The sequence below is a fragment of the Misgurnus anguillicaudatus genome, chromosome 1 (genome assembly GCF_027580225.2).
Source record: "Misgurnus anguillicaudatus chromosome 1, ASM2758022v2, whole genome shotgun sequence".
NCBI classification, from domain to species: domain Eukaryota; kingdom Metazoa; phylum Chordata; class Actinopteri; order Cypriniformes; family Cobitidae; genus Misgurnus; species Misgurnus anguillicaudatus.
Genome location: NC_073337.2, coordinates 14,566,628 through 14,591,269, shown reverse-complemented (window position 1 = coordinate 14,591,269; position 24,642 = coordinate 14,566,628). Strand labels below are relative to the sequence as shown.

The 24,642-nt window shown below is 38.4% G+C and overlaps 2 long non-coding RNA genes across 2 annotated transcripts in view; both read right to left on the bottom strand.

Moving 5' to 3' along the window:
- The window catches only part of LOC129423716 (uncharacterized), a 611,574-nt gene that overhangs the window by 417,403 nt on the left and 169,529 nt on the right, over positions 1-24,642 (bottom strand). The window lies entirely within an intron of this gene.
- The window catches only part of LOC129432346 (uncharacterized), a 43,285-nt gene that overhangs the window by 17,861 nt on the left and 782 nt on the right, over positions 1-24,642 (bottom strand). The window lies entirely within an intron of this gene.

Here is a 24,642-nt window from a genome sequence, read left to right as displayed (position 1 = left end):
TAGTGCAGAGAGCTTATAATTAGTCCTGGCTTTAGGAGCATAATCTCCCGACTCCATCCAGATCTTATCACGCTTACACACAAACACACTTTCACACACTTGGGATTCTGACACACACTTGTGCTATACTACAGTATGCTTGTGTTTGTGTGTGTATTTGTATTCAATACCTGTCAATCAAAACCTATTTAAAAGTTGGTATTTTTGTTATTACAAAAAGGTAGATAGAGAATTAGTTGCAGTAAAACTTACTAGTATACTACTTTTTAAGCCATTTTCTAAATGCATTGAATAGACTGAAGACCTACTACTCCAATGTAAGGTTATGACGTATTTATAGAGTATGTACATAGTATGCCATACAGCAAGAGAAAATTATGAACAGGGAAGTGCCTGAAAAAGAATGACTAATGTTGTTTTTTAAAGCCATTTGATGTAGGCTACTGTAGGATGTTGTAGCGAATCGTAATAGAAAATGGATGTCGACACGCAATAATATATTATTTTATCTTCTATATTGTGTCACATGTCGCATGGCATTCCACAACATCCTCACATTTGCCACATCTGTGACATTGACCATTAGGAAACTTAAGGAATAGAGAAAAGGTTATTGTTTACGCTCGTCTCTGGATATCTGCCTTCACGCATGTGGCTAAAGAAGGCAAGTGACGATTGGTGTGGCGTGTTTCTTGTCCACAACACAAATTTTAGATTCAAAATCTGACACAGCGACTATCATAACAGATAAAATACATCATCATCTGAACTTGGCATAACACACACACACACATACATAGACACTTGACAGTTTATCCTCACAAAACAGGAATGAAGCCTCGTATATCAGCAGCACCATGCTTATGAATGCGTTCCTGCATTTCACCTTTCCGCCTTAAAGTAGCAGCAAATAAACCTCTCGAAAACTCTGTATTAATTACAAACTGGTTCGCGCTGGCTTTGTGGAATGCTGTATCATTTAATTGAAAAACTAATGATCCCAATTTCGCTAACTTCTAATTAGAAACAGCACAAATGTTATCATTGTCTCACTGATGCGTGCAAACACACACAAAGGCCATGCACACTCACTGAGCCAAGCGCACACACGCAATTCAAAGGTTGCGTCTCTCGGAAGTGTTTGTGGATATTTTCTGGATATCAGTGGTTTGTCTTCACAGATAGAGTCGAACACAGTAACTCACAATGAAAAATCTGATAATTCAGTCATATCTCGATACACAGTCTCCGTGTTTACACAGTCATAACAATGTGAGATTTCATTCCCCCAACATATGCATACAATCATACAGTGAGATCTATTCCATGCTAGGAAGTCGAGCATTTCAGTATATAGCAAAATATTGCTGAAACATGAACACCAAGATGTTTAGGTGATTGTAGAAACGATTTTTAACATTCACCTTATGCATTTGGCGATTCTTTTATCCAAAGTGACTTATCTGTACAATGCATTTAAGCCACACATATGAGTTATTGTTCATGTTGGTAGCACATCAAGTTAGGCAGGGGTTTGTTAAAATCACTAACCCCAAGTAGGAGTAACAGTAATAATGAAACTTGTCATGGCAAAAATAAACACGTTTTTATTACCAGGAAACACATTAGGGTCACATAAACTACATGTGATTCATACTTCTTACTCATAACTGGTGGTCGTAATCTTTTTTTCTTGTGAAGGACCTCTTGATAGGGAGGGACAAAAGGGACCAACAGTTAGATTGGGTATTGATTTGCAAATGTATTAACGTATGTGAAATGAGTTTTTAAAATAATCATTCAGATACTGTACACTGCAGTTTAATTAACCAACATATGTTAAGTAAGGGATATTTATTTATTCATGTCCATGGCACGAAATGCAGCTTTTTTTCATGCCTTGAGCACGGATGTTAGTTCGGGTCACTCAGATCGAATCTTTTCATGGCATTTTATGTATTGTATTGTTTTCCCTATTTTTAAATCATTGTCGCTTGGGGTTGGAGCTAGATTTGGGGTATGGGTTAGGATGTACTTTTATGTATTGGTTAGTGCTGGGCAAAGATTAATCGCGATTAATCGCATACAAAATAAAAGTGATTTTTTGCATAATATATGTGTGTGTATTGTGTGTAATTATTATGTATATTCAACCACACACACATACATATATTCATTTCAGAAATATTTATTAATATATTAAATTTTTTTAATTTATATATCATAAAGAATATATTAAAATATAAATAAATATATACACACACATGTGATTTTAACCCCAACCCCAAGCAGCAATGGTAAGAAAATAGTGTTGGGCGATATGCTCCATTTTGAGATCGTCCTATCGTCAACCTGTGAGATCGCAGATACACAATAGTATCGGGGGTGAGGCAGTAGTTTACTCATTTATTTATTTGTTCATTTTTACTCATTAATGACAAGTCATTTGATTGGTGGACAAAAATGAAGCAAGGGCAACACTGTCATGACAGCAACCTTTTTAAAACTGATGCCATTAATCGGAGCGCGTCATTAAAGCACAGTTGCTCTGAAATGTCCTGCATGCCAGGGAGCGGGGACAACACTGGTTTTAAACCCCTACGTGCCAACCTCTCGTGCCAAAATGTCAGAGCCGCGTGAATTACAAGCTCATGTGAAAGAGTCCGAATCATGCGCATTTCAAGTTCAGGTGCTAGAAGTCCATGCCGCGCGCATTCAGGTCCGAGCAAGAGTCCAAGACGCGCAAATTACAAGCTCACGTGGAAGGAAGAGTCGGGCGTTTTCACATTAGCACCTCTGGTGCGCACCCGGGTTCGATTGACGTCAGAGTTCGGTACATTTGGATGATGTAAACACTGAAACCGCGAAACGTACTCGAGTCCGCTTAAAAAGGGTGGTCTGGGGTTCATGAGAACTCCAGATCGGTTCGCTGCTGATGTGAGCGCAATCGTTCCAAATCGCGGAAGTGAAACGCTGTTAATTACGTATTATATGGAATGTCCCACCAAAACAGACGTGTGTGTTTGTGTGCGTGCACGTACCTTGACAACAAAATGCATAGAATGATTGCTTGACTTTTGTTCTTATTTTTTTAAACCTTTGGTTTTGTTTTCAAAGAAATAATACAGAAACGCATTGCGTCTGTCTGCCGCAAACATACTAAAGTCGTTTCAATGACAACAGGCTGTCCGCCGACGTCAATTTTTGCGGAGGCATTCAGAAATCATCTCTCTGCTTGCATTTCGTCAATCACGCTTGTCGTCTTCTCGTTTACAGCGGTTGCCAAGCAACAAGAGAACGCGCCTGCTGCAGCTTGATGATGCAAGCGTACCGCAGTTTGGATGCAAAAATAATATGTGAACACAGTCCATGGGGGGCATGGGGAGGGGGGAGCAATCGAACTCGGGTTCGGACCAGGCAATCGCACCAAATGTGAAACCGCCCTGAATCATGCACATTACAAGTTCAGGTGCTAGATGGAGTCCATGCCGGGCGCATTCAGGTCCGAGCAAACAAGCATACTCGCGCTTTGGTCCGCAACGCGAGCCTCCGCTGATTGCGCATCTCGACAAACTCTCTCGCCCAAAGTAAACCTTCAAACCCTCTAATGCAAGGGAAAGCACGCAATGCGCATGTTAATGTGAAACTATGATGATAATGATGATAATAACCATCGCCAACTATCGTCATGAAAGCCTGTTATTGGCGATAAATGTCTGGGGATCGTCGATACACAATACTATAGTCTATCGGCACAACCCTATAAGAAAATATACATAAAATGGTAAGAAACATACAATGCCATGAAAAAGAAAGTCGTGCCACAGACACGAAAACTTTATAGAAATTTGTGCAAGTGACATGAAAAAGACATTTGTGCTCAAGGAACGAAAAAAGCTGAATTTCGTACCATGGACACAAATAAATTAATCACGTTTTTTGTCACTATAACACGACTTTCCGTGAAATCAGTCTGTATTTTGTGATAAAAACTGGCTGCCTCTACATTATCCCACTTATTACACAGCTATTTACCTCATAAGTAAGGTAAGGAATTAAATATTAATTTAAAATATTTGATTTCCTTATTTTTAACGGATGCAGACCTTCCATGAGGAAAACCCGTTCAAATGTCAGGAACACACTATTTGGTTTAATCATAAATATAATGTCATTAAAAGACATTGTTATATTTATTTCTGTGTAAAATTATACTGTACCTGTCAAAACTATTTGCAGCATCCAGGTTACCGTGTGTTATTAGTTTCAGGTGGTTGTTATCTCGGAATAACGTACCTTGGGATGTCGTGACTGGCCAATCAGAATCAAGCATTTTAGAGTGCCTTGTGGAAAGTATAGCAAAACTTAATTTTTTTTACTAAAAACACTACACGAGGTGAACAAAACTGTGTTTTTATTTTCTCTCAAAAATTACTTAAAGATCAAGCATAATAATTAATAGCCAATCCTGTTGAAGACCCTTTGGCGTGGATGAAAACAACCCCAACAAATTCAAGTCAACACAAGCATCACTTTGATATCCAACCAAAACGTATTGCTTATGGCATTCTGACTAGGCGGCCAACATTTCAATTAAAGCTGTCTTTTAGCAGGCAATAACTCAGATTTATAGTTTAGGCAATGGAATTAATGTATTTGAATTGGAAGATATAAATAATGACACAGCATTTGTTTTTATCTTTCATTCTGCTTACATTTAAAGCATTTTTTTCTCTGAGAGCTTATTGATGACAATTTCTATGATTTATTTGATTTGTCTAGACACTCCCTTTGCTTTCCCAAGGCAAAAGTATGTGTGTGTTTGGCATCTTCTTTCTCAATCTGTGTGATCTGTATTACTGTTAGGGCAAAAGGGTGAACTCTATATGAAGCGATAAAAGGAGAATTAAATCATAAATACAGCGTTACAACAACACTCCGTCAGCTATAATTAATGATATTGATGATAACCATGGAAACCAAACATATCTGGTTGTAATTCATTAAAAAAAATGCTAAATATTCCTGTGGCTACTTTACAGTCATTTATTAATAATTTCCACAATCTGGTTGACAGATTTCCAATGTTCACATGGTGTTTATTTTTTTACAAGTGTGGTACATGAGAAATTTTAAATGAATGAATGTCCAGTCTGGTCAGTGTAAAAATAAAGGTGCTGAAAATGTTCACGATTTGGGGGTTTCCGAGACAGGTTTGAGAAGCCCTGTTTAAGACAATTGATATATATGTTTGTTGAGTAAACAAAATCCTGCTCATATTCAAACCCCCAGTTCTTTATTTGCCCTTGCAATACAAACAAGCAGAGATGGTTTTATAAATAAAGGGTGTTTAGATGTTTCAATTTGTGGATCCAATGGAGTTTGTTGATCCAAGGTTTAGTCACAAGCTATTTTACATATTTTTTATTGGCTACGAATTTGCAAAACCCACAGTCAGACATAAAAAGACACAATTACTATAAAAATGACGAAATATGACATGAGGTTTCAATCTGACTGGAAAAAAATACATAGATTTTTTGGCACACAATATTTTTTTCTATTACACACTAAACATGTTTAATACAGTAGCATGGCTAATTTTAGAACCCTGCTACATACCGTAGCACATTAATTGAATTGCTTCCTGTTATGTCACATAGTTTGATATGCCAGAACTACATGTAGGAATTTTAAGTTGCACTTAAGATGAGAAAAGTGTGCAGCCTCCACCCATACCAGGAAAAATATATTTCAGGGGTTTTCTCAAGACAAGTGTGTTTAGATGACTGTGGAATGGTTTCCTGGAGACGGATTATCTTTAGCTTCACTGTCCATTTAATATGAGTCAGGAAATGTGGAAAAGTACCTCACTGTTGTTATAGTATCAGTAAAGAAGAGGAAAATAATAGAGTGGAACGTCTTTCTGATGTATTGGCTGTCATGTTTGCTGACCATATAATGTATTGAGCTTGTGAGAGTGTTGATGTTACAGAATACAATCTTTCGTGAATCTTTGTTGAATAAATGTAGAAATTAGAGCCCATCTGAATATCTTAAAGAGAACCTATGGTCCGATTCACGATTTTACATTTCCTTTGGTGTGTAAGTGTGTATTAGTGCACGTTAACGATATTCAAAAGGTACAAACCCCATAGTAAACAATGACGCCACTTCGACATAAATCTCTTTTCTTGGACTACAACAAACACATGGATTGTAGGCAACAGTTTATGTCCTGGTATTGGTGATGTAGACAAGTCCGACATTACCATATTTCATCCCGCTTGGACTCACAGCCTGTAAGTTAACTCTTGTTAGCATTGCATTGTGAGCAAATCTTTCAAACATGGTAAGGAGCGTCACATTTCCAGCTGACGTCAGAAGTGTTCAGGCCAATCCCAACGTACAGGTTAGCTGGCCAATCAGGGACACATAGCTTTTCAATTTTGTAGCTCATATCTGGAGCTACAAAAGTGTACGGTACGTGGAAAATAATGTGTTTAATAAACACATTGTATTATACCAAATACACAAAATAACTTTTTTTAGCAATGAAATAAGTGCACTTTAAGTTAATAAATAAAGAATACTAAAGATTCATAACACTTTTGATTGATTCTCTCTATGCTGTATGTAGCACCAACGTGGTTTCATGAGAATATGTGTATTTTTACGTAAAGTGTGGTTTATACTTACGGTTTCATACACAATGAAACGTGTAATATTGATGAGTTGACAGGACTAAAACGTTAATTATTTACGTATTAACAGCTTTACAGATTTGTATGTATTTCTATGCATAAATATTATAATCGTGGGCATTGGCGTTTCTTACTCTCATTAATGACATGTTTTTAGTCGTATTTTCTGACTTATTCATTTATTTAAGACAGTTTACTCATTTACCTAATGAAATGTTCATGACTCTTAAAGAATTACATAATATTAAACAAGACTACACTTTAAAACCTTAAAATGACTAACATGTCTTTAATCTTACATTTCTGTAATATTTAGTTGGTTTGCCATGACACACCAAAGGTGTTTTTCCTATACAGTCTTATTCCCTATACAGGACCAAGTCAAAAATTTCTGGTTTTACTTTTATCTTGAAAGAATATTTGGGGATAATTGCAAAAATGTCAATATAGTGTAACCTGTCTGTGTCAATTGGTGTTACTGGTATTTTTTTAATGAAAATATAAATATATTAATTAAAAGTGGAATAAAATATAATCCTCTAGTTTAGTGTAATATAATTTTTTTAAATACATTTTTACATCATTTCTCAAAGATTATTTAGAAAACTACCCGCCTAAGGTGACATTGGAGTAAAAAAATCTTTGCGTTTCACGTGCGCATGCGATAGTTTCACGTGTGCACGCAAAACTAAACTTTATTAAATTTTTGCTCCATGTCCCCAGTGGCGGCGCCAGGGAGGAGCTAGGTGGTGCTGTAGCTCCGGCTATAATATCCATAGCACCCGCCCAGCACCCCCAAGAAATGTCTGTAATTTTTTATATTTATATTTTAATGTCATGTATGAATAGTGTTTTCATGTTGTTAGAAAAGGGAGTTAAATCATAAGTTAAAAATATATATTTAGCTAAAATATCATGACGCCCAAACATGTGATCTTCTTTGGCCAACGGGTGCAGCGCCTGGTGAACTTTTGACCTTAACGCACGGCAGTTTGTTTTTGATAGCGAGTTTAGAAATTTAGCTAAGTAAAATACACCGAAATGGATACACCAAAAACTACCCAAGGAACAGCAGTGGACACACTAGGACCAGTAATCTGGCACTTTTGGCTATAAATACGGAGAGAACGAGGACCCTTGACTGCGTCAACATCATTGATGATGCTGTTTTGTTGTGAAGACGTCTATGATAAGTGCTTGATTTTCCCCTCTGTTGGCTATTATAAATTGAATTAATTTGGTGTTTAAAGAACAAATCTTGTCTTTGCATTGTTACATCTATAGGGTGCCCATACGTGTCATTCTTCCCGGACGCGTCCTGTCCAGGATTTCGGTGCGTCTTCCGGAAGTCGTATTTGTTAACCGCATACGCCATTCAGTTAAAAACTAATGATATACAATCGTAGTTTAATTCTTACCTAAAAACGTAACGGTTGCTTTTCTGTAATAATAATAATAATAATCCTCTATGACGTATGCGGCAGACAAATACGACTTCCAGAAGATGCACCCGAAATCCTGGACAGGACGCGTCTGGGTCCGGTAAGAATGGCACTTATGGTCACCCTATGATGCTCCAACAATAGAAACAATGCTGATTCATCACTAGTGTTGGTAACTGGCTGTGTGATTTCGTGATTTGAGCATTTTAAGCTGAAGCGTGCACAATGTCTGTTGCTGCGTTTGCTGCTCCGTTGTATTCAGGGCTAGACTGTGACAGATCTGTGAAATATTATTTTCAGAGGTTTACATTGGCAGGCTTATGTATGTTGTTTCTATAACCCTTGTGTTAAATACTTTTACATAGTCGTGGAACGAGTATAGGCTAGTTAATGCGGGCGTGTACGCGTGTATAAAGGGTGGTCCGATGTGGCCTCCTTAATGAAACGCCCCAAAATGTAAAGCACCTTCTCTTAAGTGTTGAGCATCCCCATAGCACCTGCATCAGAAAATCTCTGGAGCCGCCACTGCATGTCCCCTTAGGGGCTCCGTAGTTTTCAGAACATTTCAGGCCAAATATTAAAAAAATGCATTACATTTTACATTTAGAAATAACTAATCAACATTTTTTTTTTTTTTTGATGATTACGCTTACATGCAATCAAGGTGGATAAAATATGTATTATTTCTCATTCTTTGGCGCAATTGGCGATTACACCATTTGACATTTTCAGATCCATTCAAACTTTCATAAAAATGTGGCAAATGTAATTTTTTATTGCATAAAATCAACATAAATACACTATGTGCATTGAAATAAACCTGATGTATGCTTTTAAAACAAGTTTTTTAAAAAGATTGTGGAATTTCTCATCTTGCCAAAGTGTTTTTGTCACTGACACTCATACGATTGCGAGGAACAGATCCATAATCAGCCCTTTATCTAGCAATCTTGATGTAAATGTCAAATCTCATGTTCTTTATGAATTTAAATTCAAATATTATCAAAAGCTCATTGGCTCTTGCATGCTACAGATTTTGCGACATTGCCGTCTTTCAGTCAACGTACTTTTGAAATTTGAAATGCGATTTTGAGAAAAGCTGGATTAATCTTTTAGTGGATTAATAACTTCAATACTTCTCTGTACTTCATATACTCCAGAGAGGACCGCAGCTGCAACACATAGTCATTTTAACTACTTTTGGTACTGCTTTTGAACTGCTTTGTACAGTTGCTGTAAAACCGTAATAATGCTACGATTAAATGTACACTTCAGCATCCTTTTAAAGGTACTAAAAAGTATGTTTTGTGTTTTTGAAAGTTAAGTATTATTACTACATTTCAACAGTGAGAACAGGCTGGTAGCACGCAGGATTTGGCAGTGTGGGTGGTTCAATAAACTGAGATGTTAGCAGTTTAAGGGGTCATATCATGAAAACATTTACTTGATCTTTCAAACGGAAAAAAGTTTATTGTCAACTTGACTTTTAGCTCCACTGTATATTAAACATCATGTATGTTCTCATAGACTGTGGTTGTGTCACATCGCGCAGCATTTTCCATTTTCAATGTGGATAGACAAATTATTGTCTGTATGTCACATTGCCAGGTTAAAACACACTTAAACTCATGCTTATAGGAGACAACGGTCCCACACAGTCAGAGAAAAAGGTACAAAAGTAGATTTGTACCTTTTTAAAGCCTCCTAATATTTAACATTTAGGTACAAATATGTGTGAGGTACTGATATGTGTCGTTAGTAACTAATATGCACACTTTAGATACAAAAAATACATTTAGAAAGGGTGTATGGGACTATACAAAGGCCTTTACAGACTAATAATGAACCAGGTATGTTGCATATGTGATTTTAGGGGGTTGCATTTAATGACCTCACATCCTTTTTTTGGTTCATTTAGATGTTTTTGGTCCATGTAGTGTTTATATGTCAGTCGAACCACACAGGAGGATGTCTGAAAGTGGACACTTCTTTATTAGGGGTCCTAGTTCGCTTATTTGGTGCGCACCAAGGTTTAGATGGCAGCTTTCATACTTACACAAATGAACCACACCGGTAGACCAATTCCAGTTCGACAAACCTGTCAAGTGTGCACACATCCTGACATTATAAGACGACAATAGAAAAAATGCTATGACCAATTTAACATTTCTGGGTGCATGTTTTTGTCTCCGAGTGTACTACTGTACCCAAGTCACATCACCAGAAAAAAAACAATTGACCTTTCTTATTCTCTCTCTCCCTTTTTATTCTGCTACCTTACCCATCTTTCCTCTCTCTGAATCCCCTACAGACTGAGCTTGTCCAAGGGATGATGGAAAAGAAGACCCTTGTGACGACGACAGCAAAAGTGAGACAGTCAGGTAGGGATGAAGAAACGGTGTGTGTAGTGTAACCCTAGCCCTGGGGCAGTGTAAGAGAGTCGAGCCGGACAGTAGGGCTGGCCCGGCTCCAGTCGCCCGGCCTGGCCCCTAATGGGGTCCCATTCTCTGCCTGCGCGCCGCTGTGCTCCTCTAATTGAAGGTAATTGTTGGGAAGAGGCTTCAGCTGCCCAACGCCACACAGCATTCCCACTGTTCCCCTTCTCCCAGACGGGCAGACCCGGAGCGGGAGGGGGCGGCCGATGGGGCGGATCACATTTCCGACTGGCCCAGGTTCCTGCTCCATGTCTTACGGCGTGCATGGTCTACACACACACACACACATAAGTGCGTAATTGTGTCCAAGCTAAATGGGCATCCTGTTCAGGAGTGACAGCTCACAGGGTGGGTGAAGCCCGATGACAGACGTACAGATCGAGAGAATAGAACGAAAGAGAAAGAGACAGATTGTGTTTGCGCTGATTCATAGGAAGAAACCTGTAGTCATCATCCGCGGTTAAATGCTCACACACACGCGCGCACAGGTGATGAAATAATGTTGAAATGAGGATTGGACGCGCTGAAGGAGAAACTGTAACCGTGTGTCAGTACGGGATGCATGGCTGCTACAGAACTGGGCTCCGTGCCCAACCTGACATTACACCATCTACTGCCAGAGAACAAAGAAAGAAAAAAAATGTCAGTAGAAACGTGGGTCCATCATGCCGAAGCAGGTTTAAAAATGAGACTCGCTACTTATTATGAAACCACTGGAATTTCCACAAACACACATTGTGCAACTTGTATGTCACAAACATGCCTAAACTTTAGCTGACGTTCAGAAAATTAGCTAATGTGTGACAGAAGCTAGATTTATCATTATTATTAATCATCAATTCTAATAAAAAAAAGTAAGGAAAACTAAATAAAATGTGCAAGGCAAGCATCACTATTATTATTGCTTAGGTTTGCTAAAATCATAAAATACATTTGAAATTACAAAGTATAAAAAAAATCAGCGACTGGTGGCCGGTAAGCACTGCTTCTATATTTGTATATATTTGTAAAAATATCAAGTGTAAACTATACAATATGTCAATAAGGTGCCCTAAGAAACCACATCAGTCTCTGTGACAGCCCTACACTTTATAAATGTCAAAAAAGAATCTTAGCTTTTCAGCCAATAACAACACATGAGATGGCTGTTAGCCAATGGCATGCATTTGGGGTGGGACTACCCTCAGGGTTCCCACACCTCAGTTAACTTCAAATTCAAGGACCTTTCAAGGACTTTCCAGGTCCAATACCCTCAAATTCAAGGACTAAATGTGGGGACACATTTCAAGTGAGAGTTACATTGTGTTACCTTTTAAGATACATTGTTACAGCTCCCTTTTGAGGGAACTCGCGCTGCGTCACTGCGGTGACACTTTGGGGACGCCTCCAGGGGTAACGACAAAGACAGGGTGACGCGGGAGCCAGGAAGTATATCTTCGCTATCTGAAATATTGCCAAAGACGGCATTACAGGGACGCAGGAAGTATGGTAAGGGAGACGCAGCATCTCGTTCCCTTCTCAGTGAACAACAGTTACATACGTTACCCGAGACATTTTCATGTGTCAAACACATCTATGCAAAAAAGCATTTTAGTATGAATCAACTTTCGCATACAGAAGATATAAGCATTTAAAGCGAACAGGTTAGCACGTGTGCTTAAGAATTTTTGAATTTTTATGATATTATCCAACACTGCAGGGAATAATATGGATTTTTTTGCATAAAATAGATTCAAGCACTTTCAATGACCTGTATCTATGTATCTATATGTATATTTTCAAAACTTTCCAGGGCCTTGATTTTTCCCCCCAGATTCACAAACTTTCAAGGATTTCAAGGACCCGTGGGAACCCTGTACCCTTTTTAAAAAAAAGGCTTTGGACAGCATTCGTTACTTTGCAATTCGTTTTAGTGCACCTAGCGATGCGAATATAGCTAGCAGCTTTATCTAATGAGCTAAAGCAACACAACTACATCATACAAAATTCACATTCGTTTTCACAGGTAGAGAGGATGCCATAAACCCATTAACAATACATAACCACTTATGTTCTATAAGATCCACCCTGACACACCTACAGTACCAGCAATATTATTGATGTCGTCTCAACATCACAGCAAAGTTCTGTGAAATCGGCAGAACGTCATATTTCCTTCCACACTGGATTTCCACGGTGTGAGATTCTGTCGAGTGTGCGGAGAGCACCGGGCTGAAATGAGAATTACCTTCCCGCACCTTGCGCTCAGAGACAGCGCGCTTGGCTGAGTTTAGCCGTACGGATGCAGTCAAGCGGGAAATCCAGATTCCAGCACTATCAGGAAAATGCCACATATGACTGCGGTGCCTAAGTCGGCCCTAATCAGGTCAGCCTAATGGTAACTCGCCATCGCCATCATTCCAGGCAGACTGATTGAGCCTCTAAGCCTAAATAGCAATGCTCTTTTCCGCCTAAAGCGATTCCTATATTACTTTTCGCCCCTAAACCCAGAAATAGAGAGAGAGAGAGGGGTTGAGATGGAAAGTCGTATGTCCCATGCGTATTTTCCTTAGTAAAGTCAGCAAACATTCTGATTCACCGGCTCAGCGCAGTTCCAAAATCAACACTGCTATCTTTCCCACCCGTGATTGTTCCTCGTCCAAATTCAAAGCATCCCCTGATATTCATTTCCACGTCGCTTGAAGAAAATTTGCGTTTATTGTATTGTCTACAACTGAGAGATCTAATGAAGACAGCTAACCAAAGAACTTCGGGCTCATTGTCTGACCTCTCCTGCCCAATTGGCGTCTCAGATGGCCGCTTCAAACTTTTGCCGTGCTGATAATTAGCCAGATGAAATGAATTTCGAGTCTTTCTTTTCAATGAGAGATTTCGACTATAATTACCGCAGTTTAATTAAAAGTTCCTGTCAATCTGCCAGATTGCAAAATGGACGAAGAAACCGAAATGAAACCTTAATCCAGCGTCAACGTTAATATCTGATGCCAGCAAAGACAAACCTCCTCATTAAGGGCTTTGGAATCTCTAATAGAGCACTATTATATCTTTTAAAAACTCATTATGGGATCTACAGGAATACCGCAAGTAGGATCCTTAGAGAGCGCTGATGTATTCTGTACCATAATGCATCTGGAGAAGAGAGGTCCCTGTATGGGAGGTGGCATGCAATTAGACTACACTGGATTAGTTTCTTTTTAAAGTTATTGAGACACAATGGGAGCGCAAAAGGCCTTTTCCCCTACTCTTCGACTCGTCAAAGCATTCATCCGCATTCCCCGCTAGTCTCATTTTTCTTCTAAGCTCCATCTATCACACGCACTAAGCATTAAAAGCCTCCATTTCAAACAGGAGGGCTGAAGACGCGTTACAGGTCACCATTTGAGAGGAATTAGCAAAAAACATGGCACATAAAGCCCTCGACAACGCTCTCATTAATGTAAGTGCTGACCTGGGAATTTACAAACTTCACCCAACGAACTTCCCATGACACACATGCTAATAACAAACCTGCTCCGGAATGTTATTACAGGAATTAAATGACATTGCTCGTGACAATGAGGTTGTGTGCATAAATGTGGATGAACATAATAAAAAAAACTCATTTATCTAGAGAAGTTTTTCAATCTGGGGACCATAACGGGGTTGTGAAAGGGGTGTTAAGTGTAAAAAATGTATATTTACAGAAATTTTATTTTCACTATATAAAACAAACAACTTAGTTCACTCTTAGAAAGGATGTGTACATTTTTTACACATCTTTGTGCGTTAAGCTTTTAACACATTATGTGTAATTTTGTGTTGACTTTGTGTTAAAATTTAACACAAGTTGTGTTAAAAGTAACAAAAAATGTGTTGTTTCAATAACAGTGATGGGTGGATTCTGGGACAATGCATTTAGTAAGTCGTCCCAAAACATTATTTTAAACATATTTTAAAAATATATCAACTAGAAATAAATTTAAGTCAGTAATTCGCACAATTTTAGGCCACTGAGTGCATCACATGTATGACTATAGAAAGAACATTAGAAATTAACAACTGGAATCCACAAGGGCCTCGTGCAAAGCCCTGGGGTACTCCTTAAAAAAATAAGTAAATTGCTTGAGTTGAGTTGCCTACAGTAAGCTGAATCATTGTTCGTATTCAAATGACACAAGTTTTAAATTCTGTTTGTAATTGTGAAAAAAACACCTTGTTTTGGGACGACATTCGTTCTAAGAGTGTACAATAGAAGATATATAATTATATATTATAGTATTTTATTATCACAAAATACTGTTTTTGTGATCCACTAAAAATGTGACACAATATACAGTTGATTCCTTTACATTACAGAAAATGTGTCCTTTGCAAGAGTATCATTTATGACCCATCTTATTTTAGATATATAAACCAATATGTATAGCACAATTTGAACAATGATGTGTACTTCGTGAAATAAATAAATAAAACCTTTGAAAAAACAAGAACTGTGGCATATTATCTTTAAGTTATTCCACACTGTAAAAAATGCAGCATTTTTGTCAATCAACATAATTTTTTATGCTACTTTAAATTATAAAAACTAGGTGAAGTTGTTAAACCTAATTTTTTAAGTTATGTCAACCATTCACAAGTCAACACTTAAAATAGTATGTTGAATTGAATTGCAAAACCAAAGTGTTTTACCAAATGCTGCATTTTTTTACAATGCATACGCATGTCACTTTTGAAAAAGGTGCATATTAATGCATATTAATATGGTTGTCACTTAACATTTTAATGCTTAATCCTGTTCTGTACACACACACACAATTCAGTAATTTACAGGACTGACAACCGCATTCTACAACCAAATTAACTCCCGCAAAATGCAGGTAGTGACAACCACATTTACAGAAACTCTGCATAGTATAACCAAACTGAACAACAAGTAGTTAATAAAGTGTTTAAACGTGCATCATGGACATGACAGGTCTCTCTTCTGAAAAAATAAATGCCTTGAAGGGGAAAAAGTTTTCTGTATGCGCTGTGCAGAAAATGACAGAGGCATGAGTGTTTGCTGACTAGTGTTGCCAGATCTTGCACAAAAAAAAACACCAAACAAGAAAAATCCAATAATAAACCAAAATAAATCCAAATGTTTTACCTCAAAGATCAAAATATTGGCACCTTCACACTTTAATAACACCAAAAACTTGATTGCTGTATGAGCCAAAAGCCTTAACGGTTAAGTGCCAAAACGGTATGTATAGACAAAAAGACAAGGATCTGGCAACACTGCAAGACCCCGCACTGTGAAGCAGCCTCACAAAAGCGTACAATACACAACGCCAAGACGGAGTTGTATTGCAAAACATAATACTGTTAAATTATTTTGGTCAAAGATGTGAGTGGTAAGCATGCGAGATGGCAGAACGTTGTATTATCTCTGTGTCAATCATCAGATTTTCAGGAGTGAGTCTTGTTCCATACAGAACATTTAAGGGATTCACTCCCGCATTTAAATGCGGTTGTCATTCCCGAAAGTTTGCAGTGTGTATGAGACCATTGAGTCATGGTATTACAGCTCATTCTCTCTTTCTCCTGTATTTTCTACTCTCTTTTTATCTTCCTTTCTAAGCATCTTTTCACAAGCACCCCTGAACCCATGGCGGGATGTTGGATTTGCGAAAATCAAAAGGCCTGTGATCCATCCGGAACCTCAGTATCCGAAAGTACACGCGACTTATGATTAAACGCGCAGCATATATTAAATTAAACCATTCTGCCCCCCAAAATGGAGAAATTAATGAGGCAGGTAGGAGAAATGCTATGAAAATGAGGCTAGTTAGGATGACACCCCCCTATTCTCCTTTGCACAGATATGCAGAGCGGTAATCCAGGCCCCTACATATAAAACCGTATTAAGCCAAACCAAATTCAAATGATTTAAATGTAAAATAATCATCAGGTAAGAATCTTATGAAGGAAAGAAGCAGAACTAACTACTTTGATCTGATGTGGTTTTACTATAGCTATAAATTGCTTTCTATTTCTCACACTATCACACACACTCTAACACACACAAGATCTCATTAATTTCCCATTCGTTTGTTTGAAATAAGATTAAATGAAGACGTTTGCTTGTGTCATTCGCTTAGGATATCATTTATAAGACCACAATAAACTTAAACTTAGTTCAAATTCTGCCCACTAAAAATTGCCAAATTATGCCAATTTAATTCATTTTAAAAAACGTTTTGCCAAGCCCTTGCATATATTCATAATATAAAATTATGAATGAGTCCAAAACTAACTTTGCATTTTAAAGCAAATGCATCAACCTACACATAATTTAGTCAAAAGTTCAATACCAGCCCTATTCTATAATATCAACAATTGTCTCGTTTAAGTCTATTTTATTTCCCCTAAAGAATTTTAGGAGAAATAATTTTAAAAAAGTTAATTTGATGCTAAAGTCTGCATAAAAAGAGAAACCGCTAAGCAATTGCAGTTTTCACTGGGAAGTTTACCATGACATGGCACATACAGACACACTCTGTGGTCATTACATGTGAACTCAAGGGTAGTTGGTAGTCAACGTCTGATCTTTGAAGACAGACACAACACACGCACGAACCCCAATGTCCCGTGGCCCTCCATCACGGCTGGCAGCCCTCAGTGCAGTGTTAAGGGTCCATCATTCATGCTGTATCCTAACCAAAACAAAACGGTGCCAATTGGTAGCGCTTAGAACTGTTTACAGTGAAGCTGTTCCATACACCCCCATGATTAATGTAGCCTTTGCAGACAGGTAAACAGACTGTGTGTGGAAGTGTGCGTGTGTGCGCGTGCGCGTGTGTGAGTGATTAATTTGCGACGTGCAGACAGGTAAACAGAAGAATATTTACATGGCTTATCCCCCCTCCCATATCGACTTAGTTCTTCTAAGCTGCAGATATTTTATCCTTTGAGCTAAAACTGTTTATTTTTTTGTGCTGTTCTGCTAGACTCTGACAATTCTTTATTCTTCACATCTCTTCGCTCTCTCCTCCATTCTTTATCTCTCTCAGGAAAGGTCACAATATACAATATAGAGATGGGAACAGAGGAAACAGTTGACAGAGGCTGCCCACACCATTTGTTTTACCACTTTTAACTGCTGTTATATCAGTCCCTAAATAATTTTGATATTTAAAAAATATATCAACAACTAGAAATAAATGTAACTCAGTAATTCGCACAATTTTAGGCCACAGTGCATCACTTGTATGACTATAGAAAGAACATTACAAAGTAGCGACTGGAATCCACAAGGGCCTCGTGCAAAGCCCTGGGGTACTCCTTAAAAAAAATAAGTAAATTGCTTGAGTTGAGTTGCCTGTAGTAAGCTGAATCATTGCTCGTATTCAAATGACACAAGTTTGAAATTCTGTTTGTAATTGTGAAAAAAACACCTTGTTCTGACCCCGTGTGCAGCAGGAATGTCAGCCATTTAGGTGTCACAAAGAAAGTGACAACGAAAGTTCAAACACGTGTTACATGTCATACTGGCAAACATGGTCAAATTCCGTGACAGTCTGTCCTTCAAAAAACAGTTCACAGTTAGTCTATTTCCCTACATGTATACCTATAACCGGCTTGTGTCAGTCACGCAGAAATTCACATTACTATCATTCCAGAACTGTCTCAAAGTCATGGCCGTTACAATGACACCTACCAGGGGTCAGCTGCGGAAAATAAGCTAAAGTTGAGGCCTGGTAATCGCACACACATACACAATTAAAACACACCAATCACGTTTGTCCTGTTTATTTATCTCTCAAGTTGTAGGTCAGTGTTTCGTAACTGGTTTTGCTTAAGAGTCCAGATTTTACCTTCGACATCAATTTTTTGTACAAGAGTAGGCAACAATATAATTTAAAATAAACATTACAGTATATTAACAAAAACAACACAGGAAAAGAGTTAGTAACCTGACAGAATGAAAATTGACAAATACAAATGAATCGTGCAAAACGCAGCAGAATTTGATTAGAAACAAAAGATAAAGGAAGCATTTATTCATTTTCTTTAACACAGGGTTACCACAACTTAGTTAATTTTAAAATCAAGAACCTTTCAAGGACTATTTAAAGCAAACAGCTTAGCACGTGTGCTTAAAATGTCTAGAATTTTTAATGATATCATCCTACACTGCACAGGGAATAATATGGATGTTCTTTATTATTTTACAGTAAACAATACAATTCAATTAGGTATTTTTTGTTTGGTTTGCCAGACACCCAATGGTTTAAATTTTTCTATATACATAATGCCACAGTCCAGATATAATTTGAAGGCAAGTTAATCGGTTCCTTTATCAGCCACTTAATATTCAATTATCCGTGCATTCATCCAATTGGATGGAGATTATAATCCCTTTTTAATGTTTGACCATAAAAATAATGCTTATATTATCTCATGTCGCAAGCTGTGCTAAATCTTGTGAATAAATTGCTGTTTTAGGCTGGATTAAATAGCATCTCCATCTTAAATTTGCTATAGTAGCAGGACAACACAAAATTAGAAAGGAATTGGCTTTCCACTTTTATCTATGTAAATGTACAGATGGCCATATATTGCAATTTTACAATTATTATAAATCATAATAATCAAAAGTTGTTTGTTATATAGAAAATAAAATTCAGTTTACTGTGCATTTTACTGGTTGTTTACATTTAACAGTTGGTTTAGCTAGCTAAGTTTGCTGCACTAAGCAGTCCCTCCAGAAAAACGCGATTGTGCGATCGCGCGATATATTGCATAATCAGCCAAAGTCCGCATATTTATGCGGGGCGGCATTTTTTCCAAATACGACGCACTTTCGCCGCATTAATTACATATTTCCGCGCACAAAATATGCGGGACTTGCGGAGATTATGAAATCATGCATTTTCGTAGCAAAAAGTCACATATATATTAGCAAAAAGTTGAAAAATGCATTTACTTCCCAAAAGCGCAGCCCTGTCCTCTATGGGAACGTTATGAAGTGACGTTATTATGTGACGTGAACATCATTGCAGCTTTAGCAAGTTTCCGAATTTTTTTGCAAGTTCCGCAATTTTTGCAAATTCACGCAATTCCATCGCATAAATTGCATAAATATCCCGCATATTCCATCAAATTTTTTAAGAAAACGTGCCGCAAAATCGAGGATTTTTGCCCCAAACAATCACCAAAAAACTAAGTAGAGTGATTTATTACTTTCATATTGTTTAATTAAATAATAGTTTATGTTTCCAGTATGGGTGTGTATTTTAAACATACTTCCTATAGTAGTTGCCATTTTTATCTTTTAGTCTATAGCCTATTTTGTCCATACGAACCTTAGACTGAACAAAATAGATCTGCTAAGCTGATTATAAAATGCAGCAACTGAACATCAATGTAGCAATAGTTAGTGTACAGTAAATATGACAAACAACCACCAACTACTCACTATTCAAGCACTATAACTGCCATTCACATGTGGCAGTTAGCATTTCCCATCTGCCAATTCATGGTACGCTTCAACCAAGGTCAGGTTTTTCAGGCTGATGGTACAGTATGTTGAAATGCCAACTGCGGTTCAGCCAATAGCAATGCTGGTAGTGTCTTTCTCTGATTGGCAAATTCAAACTACTGTACAGTACCTATATAATACCTACACTCACACACAGAGGAACGCCGAGATGGCGGTAACTGATAAGCGTGAGAATCCATTGTGGTCGTTAGATTATTTCATTACATAAAGATTTCTTGCCAATTTCTAAGCACAGTTGATTGACCCATGTTTGGTTGGCCGCTGATAAATGACATTTAAACTCGTGCCTAACTATGTTTAAAGTGAGCACAAGAAAGACATTAGTATTCAATTCAATTATATCTAAATACATTTCACATTGATCAACCCACCTAACACACTGATAATCTTAAATACAGACACACACACACACACACACACACACACACACAGTAATGTGGGCTCATACTTCAGAGTCTTGTTCTAATCATCTGCCTGGTGACATTTTAATTAGAGAAGTGTCCAGCTAGCACTCTGGACTGGGAAATACACACACATACGCACGCACGCACACAAGAATACAGTGCATAAACCGCTTCTGATAATACATTTACGCATGTGGTTTGCCAGCTAACGCAATGCTCTACCAATGCACATGTAAATGTATGCATCTAGGGAGTATATTTAATATAGATGTTTCATCGGACGCATGTGCGTTGCTGGCGAAATGTGTCTGGGGGTGACTTAAATTCAGATTTCTGTTTGTTATAGTCTGGCTAGTGGTTAAAACTAAACTCTGGAGCAAATATCAAATATTTGGGTTTGCTAAAGACAAGGGGAGACGGCAATTATGGATCACCGCTATGTGAAGGGAGGTTTGGCAGCCGATCTGTAGTTAAACGGATAGTTCACCCAAAAATGAGAATTCTGTCATCATTTACTCACACCCATGTTGTTCTAAACCTGTATGCGCTTTTTTATATTGATGAACACATTTTGATAAATTATGGCATACAGTTGCTGTAACCATTGACTTCCATAATAGGAAAACAAATATTATGGAAGTATTGTGATAAATTATGAAGATATTTTGATATTAAGCACATAGTTGATGGTAACCATTGAGTTCCATCGTATTTGTTTTTCCTACTATGGAAGTCAATGGTTACAATCAGCTGTGTGCTTACCATGATTTATCAAAATATCAGAAAAAAATAAATTCATACAGGTTTAGAAAAAAATGAGGGTAAGTAAATTAAGACAGAATTATCATTTTTGGACTATCCCTTTAACATTGTATAATACAAATTTTACACAGTAACGTTAGCTTAGTGTTTTTATATGTTTTAGCTAAGATTTGAACTAAGGGGGCCCTATCTTGCACCCAGCGCAATTTACTTTGTCATTGTCAGTGACACATGTATCTATATTTTGCACCGGCGCACAGCGGGTTTTTCCCTCCACAGACGCACGTCGGCAAACTAGGGAATGAACTTGCGCTCCCTGGGCGGTTCAGCGCAAAAAAGGAGGCGTGTTCCGGCGCAAACCATCCCTGATGCTATTTTGCAGTTTCAAAAAACAATTGCGCCACTGACCAAAAAAAACTAGTCTAAAGTCAGTGGCGCGTTGCGCGTGGTTCATTATGCTATTTTAAAGGCATTCCATGCAGTTTCACGTTTTTGTCAAACAGCGACCCCTAGAGTCACTGGGGAAAACTTGCAACTGTCGTAATTTCGCACCCCCACTCTGTACGTACCTGTAAGGATAGTGTTGGGCGTGAATATGCAGAGATGGACTCCGAAGATAATGACCGGGGAATGTTTCACAATTTCATACAAATATTAGGCTACTGCATGTCTACTAAACTACAGATGATGGTAATAGGATAATAAGAAGTTTATGCCAAGTGTAGAGTAGGCATATAATAATAAAGTAGCCTACCGCGTTTGCTGGCTTATTACGTTTTTACAAGATTGCAGCTTAATCACAAGTAAACAGTCTGTAGTCTAACGTTATGTCTACTGTATAATTTCATTTGTTATTTAATTGTTAACATTACAAAATGCATTGACAAAGTTAATTGTAATGTATACGTTGCATTATTTCATAACATTGGCCGTTATTCGTTGGCCATAAGAAATCGAAATTAGACAAATGACTACGTACATATCACAACACAACACTTGAGTTTAGATGGCAAAAAAAACATGTAAGAGAAACTAATGTTTGTTAGCAAGTCTGCTAAATGCTCTTATGATCGTAAGCTAGCTAGACCCATGTTGAAGTTATTTTACTGGTCTAATTATCAACACTGGATGAATGAACAGCAAAAAAAATACGCAAGCAAGCGCAACCACATACAGCACAGACCGCAAACAAATGTACAAATAAGAGATTTACTTACTTGTCCATCAACAAGATCGCCAGATCAGCATCCCTTTTGCATCAAGTGCTGTCTATTAGCTCACGCCAACGAGTAAAAACCTGACCGTGTGGGACTCTTGTCCGGTTCCTAACTCGGTCAGATTCTCTTTTTCGCTTTCTACTCTCTTCCGAACGGGTTTTCTTAGCTGTTTGCCTCATCGAGCATCACGTCTCAAATGCGCGCGTGCAGTTGTTGTTATGGGCTTGTTTGACTTCGTGCGGCGCTGCGGGGGCCGACAGCCGGATGACGTCAAAGTGCCGTCTCGGATCATTCTCGCGGTACTTTTACGTCATCCGACTGTCGGTTCTTGCGGCGCTGCACGGAGTCGAACAGGCCTAACGTGTGTGACGTCGTTGCCGTAAAGCAAGTCGTGATTCTCGCGAGATTTGTCAGGGGCGGTTCTCTCAAGCTTGCATTGGTGGTTTTGCTAGCGGCGTCCTACCCGAGCTTCAACAGAAGGATGATTCGCCCTACTATGACTTCGTTTACCATCGAAATGACTTTGAAGCTGTTATATTAAGGTAAAATAGCTGCATAGTGTGTCTTTAAGGGCGCATGCTTGACCATAATGTATAGCGTGCACAACGCGCACACACTTTGCTTATCTAATCTACACAGATGCAACAGTTATTTTTGCAAATCATAAATTGTTACAATAAAAAATATTAACACATGAGATAAGAGAAATCATGGTGGTGAGCATTGTGGTGATAGTTTTTATTTATTGTGTGGCTGCGTTAAAAAAATTCTCATGCAAATAACGATTAAAATATTTTCATAAGTTTGTTGTGTGGCTGTATTATGTTTATTTTATGTAAATAATAATTAAAATGTTTTCATAAGAAACCTTAATGGCCTGTCCGCGCCGCCCAGCTGTGACTCAGGAAGTTGTTCTAATCCCTGTCGCGCCACAGAGCGCCACTCACAACTCACATAGTTTAACATTAAATAACATCATATTTTCCCACATCATTAATGATTAACATTGGCTGCTAACGTATATTTTACATTTTGAATTAGACGCTATCTGACGAAGCTCGCGCTATTTAAAGTGCACTTCCGGTTTATAATACCTCCGAGTTCTCCTAGGCGCGACGCGACGCGGCGCTGCGCGGCGCTGAGCTGCGCGGCCGGTGTGCGACCCCCTTTAATGTATATGAACTTGATTTGTAAGTGTACCTTGGGATTGCGTTTCTTGGGTCCGATTTCAAAGCCCCCAAACACTTTCAGCGGTGAGGGTGGACGCAGCGATGTCCTCTGCTCGCGTCAGGTCATGAGGCAGATCCACCTCCCGTTACATGGCGTGCCCGATTTATGCTGGCAAGCTTGGGATTCCCCCGTCTCCTGACATCATTGTAGTGCTTGGCGCAACGATGGGGATGCCAGCTGATGAGACAATTGTGGCTATTTCCTCTCACGCCTGTTTAATCGACGCTGATTTGGGCGGGTTTCTCCCATCCCCATACAAAACAACTTCTCTGTCTTTGACTGCTCTTACAAGAACGTGGGTCTCCTTGGCTGTGAACCGCTCCTGGCGTGCGCCTGGTAAATCTGTCATAATAATAGCAACCCACCATGGAACTTGCGCCCTTGCGTTTAAAGGGAATGCTGGATGACGTTCTGATTGGTTTATTTGACGCTACGCCCAAACCACACCTATGAATAATGGACCTACTTCAGACCAACCCCTTATTAATTTGCGCCTGGCGCAAGAGTTATTTCTCCCGCCGGGAAAATAGCAAATGCGCCCAAGATCTGCCCACAAAGTCACTTGTGCTTTGCGCTTCGCACTTGCGTTTCAGATCGTTAAAATGGGGCCCAATTTGTTTATTAAGATTGTTATCAGAAATAAACTACTCCGTTATTAATTCATTGCGGAAGTTTACCAAAAGTTACGTTTGTTCCACGAAAGCCATTTGTTCATGTCGTTAGTGCTGAAACCATCACTGTAGCTTGTTTTATCTGTGTACCTGTACTATATGTACTTGCCCTGCTAACCAAGCTTGGTGACCAGCAACACTAGGCATTCTTATCTGAATATTTGTCTGTGAAGTCCTGGCTAAATAATTTAAAAATGAGATTATGAGCATCAATGTTTGACTTTACTCATAGATTTCACTTTGATTTTAAT